Below are 18,010 nucleotides of genomic sequence, written 5' to 3' on the forward strand. Positions count from 1 at the left end.
AAACTCATTCCTGTACCAGGGATCCAGCATCCGTGGGTCTGAAGGCACAGCTGCTGTGCTGGAACCCGTGGGCAGCATCTGTAGGTTCATAACCCAGGGATAAAAGCAGCACCTTCTTAAGGGGGAGGCAGCTTTGCTCTGCAAATTTCCTGAGGAATAGAAATGAAGTTGTCCTATGAACACAGCTGTTTCCTACTTCTTAACTGCAAAATGTAAGCTGAGGCAGGACTGTATGCAACATTCCTGTGGGCAGACATCAGACAGAGCAAAGCTACACTTGCCTGTAATCCCAACACTCTTGAGGCCAAGGTAGGGGAATCCTGAGTTCGGGTCCGGCTTGCACCACTTAGTGAGAGCCCTACCTCCCACCAAAAGCCAAAAGCTTAGTAGGTATGAAGCTCAGTGGAAGAGCATCTGTAGCATGGAGAAGGCCCTGGGTTCAACCACTTCAAAAAAGATGTCTGAAATCTACAGTCCCCACCCTTTTTTCCACTGGGCCCATGTTTGATTGTGTTTGGTGATTCGGCCATTCACTTTATTAGCAAATTCGACGTTTTCCTGCCAGGTCTCATGTGTGTTCTACGGACAAGCTTGAGTGGCCTGCGTTTTGCCTTTCAACAACCTGTTCTCAGGAAAATTTTCGGTAATGTGCCAAAGCAATTGTTAGGCTCAAACTACAAGAGTTAGTCCACTGTGTTAAATTATGGGAAAGACTGGAAGACTAAATGGGTGTAAGGTTATTATTTTTAAGTCTAAGAATGTTGGTTAAGAATTAACTCAGGAAGCTGGGATGTGTGGAGCTGGGATGGGTGGAGCCAGGATGGGTGGAGCTGGGATGGATGGAGCCAGGATATGTGGAGCAGGGATGGGTGGAGCCAGGATGGGTGGAGCCGTGATGGGTGGAGCCGTGATGGGTGGAGCAGGGATGGGTGTAGCCAGGATGGGTAGAGCAGGGATGGGTGGAGCTGGGATAGGTAGAGCCAGGATGGATGGAGCCCAAATGGGTTGGACAGGGTGGTAAGTTAGAAGGTAAAGAGGCTTCTGGAAGGTACATGGAGACAGAATGTTTTGGTTTTTTTCTTCCTTGATGTTTAAGTAAAATAGAGAAGGTGCATTTCCGTAGGTGCTGGCTTCATTTTGTGGTCCTGCTGGAGAGCCTGTGTCACAGACAACCTGGGGATGACAATGTCTCAGTGCATGGCACTCAGTGCCTCAATATATTTTTTCCACCATGACCCAGGCCAGAATAAACACCTCAATGTTCTGTATAATTCAATACACACAGCCTAAGAGCTACACTTCATGTTGAACAGTGTGGCTACGACTCCTTCAGAAACGAAAAAGTCCTACCTGGTTCCCATGGGCTACAGAATTTGGGAATTGAGGCTACCACAGGGAAAAGTACAGAGAGGGATTGACATTTTCTTTATTCAGCCTGCAACTCTGCGAGCTGATGGCCCCGTAATTTGCCTTGCATGTTTTATTCTGCGAGGTGGGCCTGTGCTGTTTGCTGCTAAGGCACAGAGACCAGGAGGGATCTCTAGCCAGCGTCTGAGGCTGTCTTGAGAACAAACCAGGTGTAGATATCATTCACGAGCTTCCTGGGTTCCTGTCACATGGGCACGATGTGACAAAGATTCTAAATCATAAAAGAACCCAGACGTCAGGGATGCTGATTACAATGCAGTCAGAGTTCAGGGAACTCTGGGTATTCACTCAGGCTGGAGGAGCTTTGCTTCCTGCTCACTTCCTGAGAGGCTGGTACTGTGTGTGTGCGTGTCTGCGTGCGTGTGTCTGCATGTGTGTGTCTATGTGTGTGTGTTTGTGTGTCTATGTGTGTGCATGTGTGCATGTGTGTCTGTGTGTGTGCATGGGCATGTGTATCTGTGTCTGCGTGTGTGCGTGTGTATGTATGTCTATGTGTGTCTGTGTCTACGTGTATCTATGTGTGTGCATGTGTGTATTATGTGTGTCTGCGTGTGTGCGTGTGCACGTGCACATACCGTGCTCATGCCTAAATTACCCGCTTATTGTAAATTTAGCTTTATTTTCCATATTTGCAAGTCAACTTCCCCTAAATCCTCTCCAAGTTTTTTACTTTACTTTCAGTTCAGGAAACCAAAAAAAAAAAAAAAAAAAAAAAAAGATGCAAGATGAGGCATTCTAATCTAAGTGTCTGTTTCCTGCTGGAGGAAGGGCACTTCTGCCCGGTGTTTACATTCCACACTGCAGTAGGCTTATTCTTTTCTGAACAATAGCTGGAGATTGCTGACTCATGCTCAGCTCACGGCTCCAAGAAGCCTTTCTCCCTGCTAACTCTGCTTGTGCAGATACAACACAATAATGTTCTATTCATCTCTCTCTGCGTTAGAAAGGTCAACAGCTCAGATGTGCAGCCCAGGGTCCCCCTCCCCTTTGAGCTTACTTAAAGTTGCCTCCAAGCAACACACTGTGAAATATTTTACGGCATCTACTGTGAGCCATTCAGCCAGAATAAGACTAGTCTAAACCTTATTTATTTATTATCTATCTATCTATCTATCTATCTATCTATCTATCTATCTTAAGAACTGCTACCTTAAGAACTGCTGAATGACTCACACACGGGCTCAATGGGGGTCTAGTCCTCCTTTGCTGATGCAAGCACCAGGCCCTCTCTTAGGTAAGAGGAAAAGTCTCACACCCAGGGACCTACTTTGGATCCAGCCAAGGACAGAATGAACCCCAAAGCTGCCTTGCCCAGCGGGCTTCAGCTAGGACGCTCTGTAGCTGCGGCCCACAGCTCAGTCACTGCCACAACCAATGGTGTCTCTGACTACGTCCAGGTATGGAAATCAATGAGCAGCCATGGCCAACTGTGGAGTTTTGTTTTCCTAGTTGCCAAGTAAAAACCACAGGACTATTTAATGCTCCAAAGCTCTAGTGGTCAATGTAGGTTGAACGCATACACACACACACACACACACACACACACACACACACACACACACGGTCTCCAGGCAGCATTGGAAATCCCACTGTCGACCCACAGCCCTTCCAATTAACATTCTGTAACGAAGACTGCCCACCAGAGCTGAAGCTCAGCCACAGCTGAGGTCAACACCAGGGTTGCCTTCCACGTAGGGCACAGGGGTGTCCCTGTATCTCACAGTGCTTTCTGATAAATGACCCATTGCCTGAATTATCTCCTCACCTTTGACAAGTCTTGCAGCCTGCTTTGGCCCTGATAACAAAGCCCCAATGTCAGTTCAAAGTAGTTACAGAAAATAGCATATTGTCCTATGCCCCCCGCCCAAAATAGGTTGAGATGCTGAACAAGGGGGAGCAAAATTGTTACCTATAATGCCCATCGACATAACAGGAAAATAGGCCCAGAGTTGTCAATTAATGGATTTATTAACTAAAATGGTTCTGCAATAAGACACTTTGGTTCTTTATGCAGAACCAGAGAACCAAAGAGGACATTCAGGATTATAATTATAATTTGGTTGTATTCAAGAGCTACAGGGCCTGGTAGCAGAGGATGGCCACTGCTCTAGAAAAATCTGTTAGCTAATGGTTTTTAGGTCCCAAAGCTGTCTCCTTAAACTCCTGAATAAGCAGAACCCATGTGAAGGGGGATATAGGACCCAGTCATGACAAGCTCAATAGAGGCCTGAGTCTCAGTAGTTTGCCCTAAGGCAATAGCTGGTTTATCACCCAGGAACAGACCATCCAAAGGAAATGCCTAACGTTCCAACCATTGTAGATAGGATCACCTACCAGCACACACCCATCGCTTTTCACCAGGACACCCCCAGACAAATGTCAGCCAGTCAGGGGTCCTGAACCTTAGAAATCCCTCACCCCAACCTCTGGTATTATAAAGAACCCACCCCAACTAAGCGTAGGGCTCTCCAACTATGGCAATACATTGGACACATGGAGAATCCAAGTTTGAACTTGAATAAGAATGAAGGCTCTTTGCTTTTACCTATAGGACTTGGTCAGCTAGTTGGTTTCTGGGGACTCCGTGGTCTGAGCATGACAGAACCCAGTCCCTTGCATATGGTCTGGAAGTGTAATGCCACTGAGATACCAAAGTCCCTGAATCTGGTCTTGTTGCCCCTGAACATGGTAGCCAGAGAAGTGTTATTATAATAGAAGTCAGCTCACATAACCCCTCTGCTCTCCTGTCCCTTTAAGAGACAAGCGCCCCCCCCTTGTCCTCCACCAAGGCAGGCAGGTCTTCCTTCTGTTTCTAGTTTGAGCTCAGATAGTTGCTGCTGTGGATCCTCTCCCCCACTTTCTCTCTCTCTCTCTCCTCTCTCTCTCTGCTCTTCCTCAATCTCCCCTTTGCCCTTATTTAACCCACTAAATAAATAACCACTTCCTCTGCATGGCATGCCTATCCATCTCAGTCTCTCATCCACCATGCGGCTCCTTGCTTTTGTATTTTGGTGAGTCTGTCTCCCTGGTGGTCTTTTGGGGTCCCCACGGACTGAGCATAACAGTATCCTGCACATGCACCCAGGTCTCCAAAGAACTGAAGCCTATAACGTGGATCCAGTGTGCCAAGGACTGTGCTATGTGTGGTCCCACATACCCGTTTCTTGGATTATTCTCAGTGACCTAGGCAGTAGGCAGCCCAACACATTTTACAGCTGGGAATGGTGACTCTTCCCTAAGATTGAGAAGACTTTTGTTTTTATTGTTTTTGTATTCTCTCTCTCTCCCTCTCTCCCTCCCTCCCTCTTTCTCCCCCCCTCTCTCTGACGTCTGTGTGTGCCCATTCATGTTTCACTGCCTTATGCCCTTGAGAGAGGGTCCCTTGTGATCCTGGAGTAAGGCTGGCTGGCCAGAGAGCCCCAGAGATCTTCCTGCCTCTGCCCCTTACAACACTGAGGTAATAGGGTCAAATACCTCTTTTATCTGAGCACAGGTCCTCATAGTTACCCACTAAGATATCATCCTAAGTTTTTTTTAATATTTATTTATTTATTATGTATACAATATTCTGTCTGCAGGCCAGAAGAGGGCACCAGACCTCATTACAGATGGTTGTGAGCCACCATGTGGTTGCTGGGAATTGAACTCAGGACCCCTCTGAGCTATCTCTCCAGCCCTCATCCCAAGTTTTTAAGGATCCAAGTCAGGTCTGGAATCTATATGCCATGGATCTAGTTAAGCTCTAAACCATGTCAGCGGCCACTGTTGCAGGGAAAGGGATGGCCATACTCACTTATATTGTAACTTTGCACTGGGAATTAATTTCGATGCCTGGGACCCTTCCTTATTATATCTCACAGATGATTGAGCTTAGACTCCCAAGTTGAATGTCAAAAGATAAATGTGAGTATGTGGGAAAGTCAGATTTCAGAATCATGGCTCTTGACCTATTGCTCAAATTTTGTTCTGAAGGATTTGAATTTAAAACATTTTCTGAGTGCAAGATGTTTTTGATTTTATATTTATTTGTATGTATGCAAATTCCACAGCACCCCTGGGGGGTGTCAAAGGACAATTTGCAGGAATCAGTCCTCTCTTTCCACCATGTGGGTCCCAGGAATTGAACTCAGGTCATCAGGCTTGACAGCAAGCGTTCTTACGCACTGATCCATCTTCACCAGCTCAGAGTGAGAGGCTTTAGCGAATAACTTTCCACGTTGATAGCGATGAAGATGAAAACAGAACGCAATACAATCCATTGGATTTTAAAAATGTGAATTCTCTAGCAAGAACAGAACAGTAAGCTCCTGAAACTTTAGGGACTAGAACACAAGACGTGGTCAGGCTGACACAAAACGTTTCAAAGGTTCAGTCTGAGAACCTATAGAGTCAACTTTCTGCCAGTCAGACACATCTTACCTAGGAGACAAGAAAACATTTCTTGCCAGAGATGAGACATTTCTGAGTTCAGCAAAGGTTACAGGATTATTCATAAAATTAGACGTTCTATTAATAACCACCGCTCCATTTGATTGAGAATATTATTCCTCTTATTTTGGGGTCAAGTTCATGAGAATAAACTTTACCCATGAAGAAGTTGGGTAGGAGTATGCAAGAAATGAGCCCCACGGGTGCTATTGGATCAGTCTCACATTGATGGCCTGGAGGTGGCTAAAATGAACAGACACACAAGAAAAGAAACGTTCTCTTCTTAAAAACTAAGAGAAGCTGGGCGGCCGTCGTGCAAGCCTTTAATCCTAGCACTTGGGAGGCAGAGGCAGGAGGATCTCTGTGAGTTCGAGGCCATTCCAGGACAGGCACCAAAGCTACAGAGAACGCTTGTCTCAAAAAACCAAAAATAAAATAAAATTAAATTAAATAAAAAAAAGCTAAGAGATGTCTGTAAACCTAGGGCAGTACAGGGTTGGTATGGCACAGGGGATAGAGGTAGCAGCAGTTACAAAATCGCTGACTTCCCACCCCAAAGCTGACTGCCACAAATCTCCCCTGCCGTCTTCTGAAATCCTGGGGCTGGCACTTCGCAAGCCATTCCTTAGAGTTCCTTGCCAAAGGGAATTCCACCTGGATTCAGCCAATAAGAGGGGAGACACTAGAAGGGGTTTCTTCCTCTTCTCCTTCAGTGGTCTGCGGGTGTCCCCGGCACTGGGTCCGTAGGAGCATCTGGTTCCTTTTAGTCTTCCTGTTTGTTCTCTATGCATCCATCCCTCAGAGGTTCCAGCAGCTGTTGGTGGCTGTCGTTTAGCACTTCTGGGACTGCTCCTCTGAGCTCCTGGGTTTCAGCAGTCCTGCCTCCTCTCTCCATTTCCCGGCTGCAAGGATGACAAGCTGCTTCCCGTCACCGGGGTCCCTAGTGCTCCTTTTCCCTTGCCCAGTGCTCCAACACCCACACAACAACCAACTCTCTATACCAAAATTCCTGCTTGCATGAGCGGGTGTGACTTTGCTCGCCTCTCTGGAGCCTGACAGCTAGGTACTGGCTGCCTGCCTGCAAAAACGTAGGAGTGCTTCCGAGAGTACCCACCGGAAGCGGCACCATCGCGACTTGGTCAAGTCTGCCTCTGCTAAGTGCAAGAAATCTGAATAATTGCTAACCAAGAGTTGAGCACACGTGGGAAACATTAACCCTCCACTCAAAGGGTGGCAGAGTGGAAATCTGAATGTCAAAAAAAAAAAAAAGTCTGTGTCTACACATTATGGGTTCAGAGCCACATCATCCCGGAGCCTGAATGGAGGTCAGAGGGTGACCTTAGGTGTCAGGTTCCTCATAGCTCCCATCTTGAGACAGGACCTGTTGTCCTTTGCTACATAAGTCAGGCTAGCTGACCCTTGAGATGCTAGGGGTTCTCCTCTCTTCACCTCCCATCTTTCCATAGGAACACTCAGATTACGGACAAAATGCTACTCTGTCAAGCTTCCTGGGGCCCAAACTCAAGTTCTCTCTCATGTGTATTTAGCTCTGTTTACTAAGTCACGTCCCCAGCCCTAGTACCCGACTTTTAAAAATCATTTTTATGAAATAAAATCTGTTTACCTTGCTAAAGGTTGTACACATAGAAAGTACAAAGGAGGAAAGAAAACCTAAAATATGTGCTCACTAACTATTGACATTTGAGTCTATTTTCTGCCCTGTCTGTTATGTATTTCTAGATTTTAAAACAATTATTACTTTTAATGAACACTTGATTGTTAGGAGTTTTCTTATGATAACATGGCTCTAAATCGAAGAAGGCTGTGACCTTCCTTTGTCACAGAGAACTCATCGTTTTCACTCTGGGACAGGAGCTCTCTGACCCAGAAATAAAATCCAGGACAAGGCTGCAGACTCTTGTCTCTGGCATGTTATTACACCTCTTGATTTAGACCATAAAGCAAATAAGAAAATCTGTGCACATACGGGAGGAGCTCCTTGCACACTGAGACCGGCTCCTGGCATGAGGCAATGACAAACTCCAAAGGAATGTGGAAGTTAGTTTGCCCCATAAAGAGTGGCATGTTTGGGCAGAGATGCAGCCTAGGTGCCCGGACTAATAATCTTGATCTGCAAAACACACTGAGCATTTTATTTCACGTGTTTGTCCATCCATCCATCCATCTGTCCATCCCTCCCTCTCTTCCTCCTCTTCTCCCTTCTTGTGGTTAAACAAGACATGAATTTAGTAGGCTCAAGTATTTGGATGCTTACCTCCCTGACTGATGCCTTTGTGGGCAGGTTATAGAGCCCACAGGAGGCAGAGAGCTTTGCTGGAGGAAGCACATCGCTGAAATCAGGCTTTGAGAAGGTATAGCTTGCTCCCCCGCCCCCCCCAGGTCTCACTCTGCTGCTTATGTGTAGATGGAAACGCTATCAGCCAGCTTCCTGCTTCTGTCACCATGCCTACCTGCTGCTGTGCCTTCCCTACCATGATGGAGTCTTCCCTGTGGGCCAAAATAAACTCTTCCTTCCTTAAACTGCTCTTGGTCACAGTACCTTGTCACATCAACAGAAAACTGGACAATGCCATCCTACACACGGGCACTGGAACAGAACAGGACTGTCCCTTCTTGTAACATGTCTTACTCAAAGGACAACCTCCAGAGAGAAGGAGTAACAAGGCCGAGCACATACACATGGATGAAGCATCCGGGCATTACAGGCCATTGTTCCTGGCTCAGTCACAGGCACACCTGCCAGCAACAACCTGGGCCTCCTAAGAAGTCTTCAACTTTGACATCTTCTCAGATCACCTAAGGTAGCACTAGCTGCTGGGGAGCTGATGTTTAATTAAGTTTACAGTTATTTATCAAGTGCAGAATGGAAGCATCATGAGTGATTGCACACCAACTAACAGCACTGAAGGTTAGTACATTGAATACAACAGGAATTCAAGGAACGATAAATGGAAGCCCCATCGTGCTATGTCCTTAAGAGATTAAGCAGGTATAAAGTAATATCGGAATAATCAGAATACTATTACCCTAGAATTGTAAACAAAACTTCACACTTGAAAGGGGGATAGTAGAATACAGACAGAAAGAATATAACAGCCATTGTTAGGTGATGCACGGGTGGTCCATCCTACTACGAGGACGTTTACTAGAGTATGTTCATAGAGACTTTATTCATAATAGTCAGAAGCTGGAAACAATCTAGATGCCTCTCAACTGAAGAACAGATAAAGAAAGCGTGGTGCATTTATACAATAGAGTACCACTCAGATGCTAAAAAAATAATGACACCATGAACTTTTTTTCCTTGTAAAATTTGAAGGAAAAAGAAGCCATTGAGCTCAAGAAATGCTTCCACAGAACAAAAACTCAAAAACTTTACAGGAAGAAAGACACCACCAACACATACCAAAAGAAAAATGGAAACTTCTCTGAAAGCAGGAAAATTCTTTCCTAAATAACTCTGTCAAAGAGTAAATAAAGTCTTAGTAAATATGCAAGAAAGCAACCACAAGCTACAGAACAAGGGCTGATGCCCACGACACCATCCGTACCCCAGGTGAAAGCATTGCTGAGGATTTTCCTCATCTTCATGACTTAGAGATAAATGCGTGAAGGCACTGGAGAAAAATAATTATATAGTAAAAGACAATGGAAAGAAAAAAATTGCCAAAATACAGTCAGACAGCCTACAGAATTAGGGAATGTTATAAGTGATCTCCAAAAGGTGATTTTTGGAAAAACCAAAACAGTAGATGAACTAACTAAAGGAAAACAGAAATAGATGACAAACATGCAGAACTAAAAATAAGAGAAGGGTAGCAGTTATTGGTGTTGAGAATTAGAAAGAGTGAAAGAATGTTTCTTATTTTATTTTTTTAAGAAAAGAAATTCTACTATGAGATAGAAAAGGAAACATAAATTATAGAGACTAATAATCCTCGGTGGAAAAAGTCCAGGGAACTCTCCTTGCTTCCTGAGAATGCCAAATCTGGATGGTTTCAATGTGTGATTATTTCCCTGGTCAAAAGAGTCTTTCAAAATTTTTTGTGAAAACAACATATTTCCTCAATTTTGATTCTGATACAAAAAAAAAAAAAAAAAAAAAACACCACCACCAAAGAAACTACCAGATTTCTTATCAGTACTGATGTAAGGATCTTAACTAAAATATCAGTGAAGGACTCATGGGAAAAAAGGTTTCCAGAGAAGGCAGAACACTTTCTGCAGACCAAGAAATTGTAAATTGTTCATAGCAGTAAGTCCACTGAGTGAAAGATATTGATTTCCTTGAGGGATGATTAAAATGACATTTGATATAGCCCATCGCTTGGTCATGATGGCTTGGCAACCCACTGCACAGGAGACTATATGAAGGTTATTTTGACACAATTTTACACACGCGGCAGACACTATTGAAAAGAAGGAGCAATGAGGAGGAAATTGGTTTATTAGTTATTAAAACACAGCGCAATGTCGTCATTATTAAAACAGCACCTATTGGGACTGGTGGGAGGATAGCAGATTGATAAACCATGGCAGACATCCAGACACAGGTGACTATGTATGCAGTGGGTACTCTATCTGAGAATTTAATATATAAAGAGATTCATAGCATGATAAAAAGCACCTGAGTTCATGGAGAAGAGATAAACACCAACCTATGCGGGAGGGAAAAAACACCCTAGAGTTGGATCCACAGCTCATATCCTATATCTGGTTCAACGTGAAGCTGGGGACAATTCAAAGCACAGCAAATTAAAGCCATAAAGGACAACAAAGAAGTATCTGTAAAAGGCAATGTGTAAAATTTAAACATCTGTCAACAGTAACTACAGAAATAGCCCATAAAACACTCACCCAACAGGACACCATGTGAACATTAAAAGATGAAGGAACACTTTGAGAAGTGTCATAACCTGTAGGAAATCTTGTCAAAAGAGACTTGGGACACAACACTGCACGTGGTACATGACACCCAGGCACACAGAGAAGGAAGGACATAGACACTTAGGCAAGGCATGTCTGCAGATGGACAGGCCAGAAACCGTGTTTGCGAACCGGGAGGGGACCTGGGTAGCTCAATGGCTGGAAGGAGACATTTTCACTAAGGACCTTTCATCTATTTCAGTGACTTTTGGGATGATTAATACCTACAGCACAAAGAAGGGGACACAAAGGTGGCAAACACGAGGAAGAATGGATATTTTCCCAAACTGCTGTGGAAATATCGCAGTAGCATGACCGCGGCATCAAATAACGTGGTGTGTGTGTGTGTGTGTGTGTGTGTGTGTGTGTGTGTGTGCATGTGTGTGTGCATGTGTACATGCATGTGTGTGTGTATGTGTGTGTGTGTGTGTGTGTGTGTGTGAGAGAGAGAGAGAGAGAGAGAGAGAGAGAGAGAGAGAGAGAGAGAGAGAAAATGCTGCATGAGCCGTATGGAAACATAAACACCTAGATGTCTTTCCTGCCGAGTGTGGCATTAGTGACTCTAGAAGCTGTAAATGCCTTTGGGAGTTAGAGACTAGACATCTACCCATGAAGCAGACACTCAAACTTAAGGCTAGACATCCACCCGAAGTGGACATCCATATTAGAAGCTGTACATCCATCTATGCGGTAGACACCCATTGGTTTCATTGTGGGGCCAATAGCACAGGCATTTAAAGGACCCATGATACAGAAAGCCAGCGACCAGGGGAGAGAGGGAGAGGAACCTGGAATGCTCTTTGGGAGTTGACAGTAGTGGCAGGAAGGACTGAGGCTGGCCTCACTGTCTCCTTCACGGAGCGGCAGAAACTGTTCCAGGAGCCACACAGGCTTGGGAAGCAGTTTTACTGGGTCTTCATATTTTCCAGAGGAGACCAGAAATCCAAATTTGTACTTGGAATCTCCTGGTTTTAAAATCCTAATTCGATTTTTAAAATAAAACCACTGCCTTGGCCAAATCAAACACACCCTGCCAGCCTCAGCTGGCATAGAGGATAGCCAGCTCAAATCTCCGAAGAAAAGAGACTCAGTCTTTAGACAAACACAGAAGAATGTGCAAGCCCTGCCATCTGAGGAGCAGCAGAGCACATTTCCCATTTCTTCACGTGTTTCTGGAGCTCCTCGTGAAGAGCCAGGTGGTCCGTTTTCACAGCCACTTCTTTCCTTCCTACAGTGGAGACAGGATCATTTGGGACTTTAGCCTTATGGAATCTCAAGTGGATTTACTAGATTTGATTCTTTATGACAGACATTGGGACTTTTCTAACAAAAAAAAATTACCTTCAAAAGGATGAAGATGTGCTTGCTCATATACTGTTACCCCAGAAGACTGTCCCAAAGAGGACCTGCATGTATTTAGAATTAGAGAAGTACCACTGAAATAGTTATGAGTCCATCCAGTGCAGAAGAGGACTGCACGCTAGTGCAGGCAACATGTGTGTCCCAGTCTTCTAGGTGTTGGAGAAGGCCGCTAGTTAGTTCTCGGCCGCTTAGCCCCAAAATAATCACACAGAAACTGTATTAATTAAATCACTGTTTGGTCCATTAGCTTTAGGTTCTTACTGGTTAACTCCTACGTATTAGTTTAACCCATTTCTACTAATCTGTGTATCACCACATGGCTGTGGCTTACTGGCTAAAGTTCCGGCATCTGTCTCCAGTGGGGCTACATGGCTTCTCTCTGACTCCACACTTTTTCCCCAGCATTCAATTTAATTTTCCTTGCCTTCCTAAGTTCTGCCCTACTATAGATCCAAAGCAGTTTTTATTTATTAATGGTAATCACAGTCTACAGAAGGAAATCCCACATCACCTCCCCTTTTCTGTTTAAATAAAAAGGAAGGCTTTAATTTTAACATAGTAAAATTACATATAACAAAACAGGTATCAAGCAAGAATTACAGTTACAATATTTATATCTACTTTCTATTTCTAGGCCTTTGGAAAAGGATTGAGCACTGTAGGTTTGGCGGCTTACTATCAAGATTATGTCTTCCCCTCCTTCCCTCCCTCCCTCCCTCCCTCCCTCCCTCCCTCCCTCTCTCCCTCCCTCCCTCTCTCCCTCCCTCCCTCCCTCCTTCTTTTCCTCCTACCATTACTTCTTCTTTTTTCCCCTTGGAGAGGGCTCAGTTCTTTGGACCTGACTGAATGCAGTAAGCCATTTCTTTCTAGGGAGAGTTGGCATGCCTGTTTGTCCAAACAAAGACTGTGTTTCAAACAGAACTAGCCCAGGCACCACCTTAACTTCCCTTTGATCAATAGCTGACTTAGGCCGGCTAATGACACTAGTCACATGCAAGAGGAATGAATGCAGAGTCCTTCACAAGCAAGTGACAGCTTGGGTTTTCCCCCTGACAACATGCAAGAGCCACAGACCAACGTCTGCATTTTAAAAGTGCTTGTAGTCCTTAGGAAATACACGCTACACTTGTTATTATTATCAATATCATATTCCCACAGAAATAGAGTCCTTGGGTAGGGTGTAAAGGAGACATGCTTTAGTTTTTATTTTTTTTTGCTTTTGTTTTCCTAGAATAAAGTACTTTTACTGGTTCACATGGTTAAATCCTTAGGGCTCTCTGTTTTTTTTTTTTAGTTAACAGAAAATCTTCATTATAATCATTCAATAAATCTTGTACCTGAGCAGAAGCACAATATCTTAGATCAAATGCTTCATAATTGTCTCTCCTTTCACCCCACTTCTCTCTCCATCTATGCATTTTCTGTAGAACATAAAATTTTCCCTGGATTGAAACATTTCTTTCTGAAGAAGCAGGAGGGGCTCATGAGACTCACAAAACAAGACAATTAGGAGACCCAGAAGCTCTCCCTTGAGGGTTCGTTATACAAGCAAAGGAGACTGTTGTGTGGAAAAGCTGTGATGAGGTAGCTTTGGGAGTTGTCACTCATGTAGAGGCTGTAGGTCTACTGATCAACTACCATGTGCTAGGAACTAGACATACAGTGCAAAACAGAAATAATATATATTATACTATACTTACCGAGAGACCCAGTGCCAATCAAGATAACTGTGCAAGCCAATGGACAATTACAATGTGAAGAGCCATGGAGCAAATGCCAAGACGTGGGGTTTGTCTAGAAGTGGTGAGTGGGGTGTGAGTCCCAGAGCAGCCAGGCTTAGGATGAGAGCAAAGGGCAGGTATGAGCTGCCTGGGCAGAAAGGGAAAAAAGGTAAAGCCCAAGCCTCGGCTCTAGGAGATGGGAGCCTGGCACACAGAATGCTGAAGTCATGGAAAGCTGGCATAGGTAAAAGGAGAGAGGCTAGGGGCATCAGAGGAGATGACGCTGCTGAGGCTATTAAGAGCAAGGCCAGGCAGGAGTTTATATTTATCATAAGTTGAAGGGTTTGGGCAAAAGAAGTAAGAGTGATTACATCTAGAGCTGGGTAGTGGTGGCGTACGCCTTTAACCTCTGCACTCAGGAGGCAGAGGCAGGCAGATCTCTGTGAGTGCGAGGCCAGCCTGGTCTATAAGAGCTAGTGCCAAAGTTACAGAGAAACCCTGTCTCAAAAAAAAAAAGGAGAGAGATTAGATCTAACCCTCACAAGCCACTTTGGGGGTTGGACAGATGGTTCACTGGTTATGCTCTTGCAGAGGACTGGAGTTGGTCCCCAACACCACCAGGCAGCTCACAAATGCCTACAACTCCATCACCAGGGCATCTGGCATGCTTTTCTTACCTCCAAGGATGCTTGAAGTCACATGCACATACACACATGGGCGCGCGCACACACATAGGTGCACACACACATACCTGTAATTAAAACCCAAAACACCCAACGTCATCCTGGATATTGCGTTGGAAGGGTGAGGGTGTCCTGCATTCATATCAGATGGAGCTGTGGGTGGGTGGGAGGTGACAGAGGTGAGGAGGACTTGCTAAAGCATTGCACAAGGAAAAGGCACTCTTGGATGGGAGAGTCAGAAAGAGTGAACTTGTTATATTATTTTGGGGCTTAGACGCAAAGGATGCTTCAATCTACTCCAAAGACACTTGCTTAGCCATGTTCACTTCTGCTCTATTCATAACAGCTAGAAACCGGGAATAAGTTAAACATTACTCAAAGAGAATGGATAAAGAAAATGTTGTACACACAGGGGAGTATTATTCAGCTGTTGAAAAAGAGTCATAAAATTTGTAGGCAACTAGAAAAATCACCTGGAGTGAACTACCCCAGACCCAGAAAGATAAATATGGCTTGTATTTGCTGATGTGTGGCTATTGGTCATTAAATAAATGATAATAAAACTATAATCTGTAGAGACTGGGGCACACATGGATCCCAGGGGGACACACTGGGGGGAAAATAGAATAGATTTTATGGTTGGACTGCGGCTGGGGTGCAGGAATGAGAGGATCAGGTGGGGAGGGGGAGGGAGAGTGGGAAGGGAGATGGGCTTGAGGGAGGGAATGCAAGGAAAGACAAGTAGAACTGAGGGGCATTTGAGGAGCGGTATGGAAACCTAGTGCAATGGAAACTTCCCAAAATATAAGCAGGCAATCGTAATGAAGTCCCCATGTGATGAAGGAGAGAGAACCCCTACTGTCCATCTCTTGTCACCATCTGAAGCTTCTAGTACAGGTTACATCAATTAGGTTGTTGGCCAAAGGGGCCCCATGGAAATCCCCAAACAACTCAGGCTGTTGCCAGGACAGTAGGGTCATCTCTACAAACTGACAGCAAGGCCCCATTGCTGAAGACAACACCCACACAAACATTGAGCATGAAAGGGGTGAGCTGATGCCTATACGGACCCTTCACCCCAATATTCTAGTGTCTTTGGTATGGGAATGTACTCTGCAGGCTACCAAAAGAGAAATATAAATACAAATCCAACCCCAAAACTCTTGGTCTACAATGGGGTCCTGCCTGAAAAATATGTGGGGGCAATGGTGGCACAAAGCGTGTGGGGTGACCAAGCAATGTCTGCTGTGACTGAAGGCAGACTTCATGAGTTGGAACCCATACCTGACACTGTGGGGGTGACCAAGAACCAGAGTGTAGTGAGCCCATAGACCTAGGATAAAGCCAAACACTATTGGCTTTAAAAAAAGTAGCCATAAAATGACTCCTAATAATATCCTGCTATTCTCACAAACCAAGTACTTCATTCAGCCATCATCAGAGAAGCTTCCTCCTGCAGCAGATGGGAACAAATACAGAGACCCACAGCCAGATATTACAGAGGGAGGAAGGGAAGGAGAGAGAGAGAGAGAGGGAGAGAGAGAGAGGGAGAGGGAGAGGGATAGGGAGAGGGAGAGAGGGGGGAATAGGAGAGAGTGGGGAGGGAGGGAAGGAGAGAGAGAGGGAGAGAGAGAGAGGGAGAGGGTGAGAGGGGGAAATAGGAGAGAGTGGGGAGAGAGGGAAGGAGAGAGAGGGATGGAGGGAGGGAGGGAGAGAGAGAGAGAGAGAGAGAGAGAGAGAAAGGAATAGGAGAGAGTGGGGAGGGAAGGAAGGAGAGAGAAGGGGAAAGAGAGAAAGAGAGGAGAGAGAGAAGGAGAAAAAGAGAAGGGGGAGATAGATAGATAGATAGATAGATAGATAGATAGATAGATATTGGAACACACATCTCTAAATCAAGTGTTTTCATCCAATCCCTCTCCTCAGAGCTCAGGAGCCCTGTGGAAGAGGAGGCAGTAAGAGCCAGAGGGGATGGAGGACACCGGGAGAACAGGCCTTCTAAATCAATTGAACAATGGTCATATGAACTCAGAGGGACTGAAGCAGTGTGTGCAGCATCTGTACTAGGTTTTCTTCTCTATTATAACTTTCAGGTTAATATTTTTATAAGACTCCCAAATGTGTGAATGAGTGGGTCTTTGATTCTTATGCTGGCTCTTGGGATCTTTTCCTTCTATTGGTTTGTCTACCTTCTACATGATGGTTTTTGTTTTATCCTGTTATATTTTATTTTGTACCATTTGGCTGTTATCTCTGAGAAGCCTGTTCTTTTCTGATGAAAGACAGAAAGGGAATGGATTCAGATGGGAGGGGAGGGGGGAAACTGGCAGTAGTAGAGGGAGGGAGATCAGTGATCAGGATGTAATGTGTGAGCTAGTAAGGGAGGCTGAGGAAGGCTGACTCACATGCTCACAAGAGTCTAGGAGGTATGAAGTCCTGGGGTCCTGAGGGTTTTAAAGCATCGAAGCTGTGGGAAGGGCTTGTTACAGAAAGGAGTAACCTGAGTGTTGGATCTGGTAAGAAGTCAGAAGAATCTTCATGGAGCCGCTGATCACTTTAACAAGTTCCTTGGTTACCAGAGGGATTGTGTTAGAGTCAGTGGGAATCGAGGAGACAGACGTGGTGCTCACTGGGAACCCAGGTGAAGAGGGGCTTGTGTGGATGGAAGGGGTGGGGACCACTAGGAGTTGACTGCAGGGGGTGTGCAGGGGTGGGGACATCTGGGAATCAGCTGCAGGGGTGTGCAGGGAGTGTACAGGAGGTGTCAGAGGTGTGCAGGGAGTGTGCAGAGGGTGTGCAAAGGGTGTGCAGGGGATGTCAGGGGTGTGCAGGGGAAGTCAGGGGATGTCAGGGGAAGTCAGGGGATGTCAGGGGAAGTCAGGGGATGTCAGGGGATGTCTAGGGGATGTCAGGGGATGTCTAGGGATGTCAGGTGATATCAGGGGATGTCTGGGGTTGTCAGGGGGTGTGCAGGGGATGTGCAGGGGGTGTGCAGGGGATGTGCAGGGGATGTGCAGGGGGTGTCAGGGGATGTCAGGGGTGTGCAGGGGGTGTGCAGGGGGTGTCAGGGGATGTCAGGGGGAAGTCAGGGGATGTCAGGGGATGTCTGGGGATGTCAGGGGATATCAGGGGGTGTCAGGGGATGTCAGGGGTGTGCAGGGGCTGTGCAGGGAGTGTCAGGGGATGTCTGGGGATGACAGGAGATGTGCAGGAAATGTGCAGGGGGTGTCAAGGAGTGTGCAGGAAATGACGGGGGAGGGGAAATACCTGGAAGTCAGCTTCAGGGCACGTGCTTTTGAATTAACTACAATGGAGCTTTACTCAGCTATGAAAAATAAAATTATGTTTTTTTTTTTTTTTTTTTTTTTTTTTTTGCAGGAAAATGGGAGAAGTTAGAGTCCATCGTGGTACAGGAAACACCCAGTGCCACAAGGACAGGTGTTT

At 45.4% G+C, this 18,010-nt stretch overlaps 1 protein-coding gene across 7 annotated transcripts in view; it reads right to left on the bottom strand.

Annotated features, from left to right (window-relative positions):
• The window catches only part of Thrb (thyroid hormone receptor beta), a 332,075-nt gene that overhangs the window by 96,501 nt on the left and 217,564 nt on the right, over nt 1-18,010 (bottom strand). The window contains exon 1 of one of the 7 annotated variants that reach the window (XM_041662568.1): nt 1-106. The exons of the other annotated variants lie outside the window; for them this stretch is intronic. The gene's annotated coding sequence lies outside the window, so the exon portion shown is untranslated. Of the gene's footprint in view, nt 107-18,010 lie in introns of those variants that run through there. 7 annotated transcript variants of the gene reach the window in all.

Source organism: Microtus oregoni, unplaced genomic scaffold (assembly GCF_018167655.1).
Source record: "Microtus oregoni isolate MIOR12 unplaced genomic scaffold, Mior012 000013F_ref0000133, whole genome shotgun sequence".
In the NCBI taxonomy this organism is placed as follows: Eukaryota; Metazoa; Chordata; class Mammalia; order Rodentia; family Cricetidae; genus Microtus; species Microtus oregoni.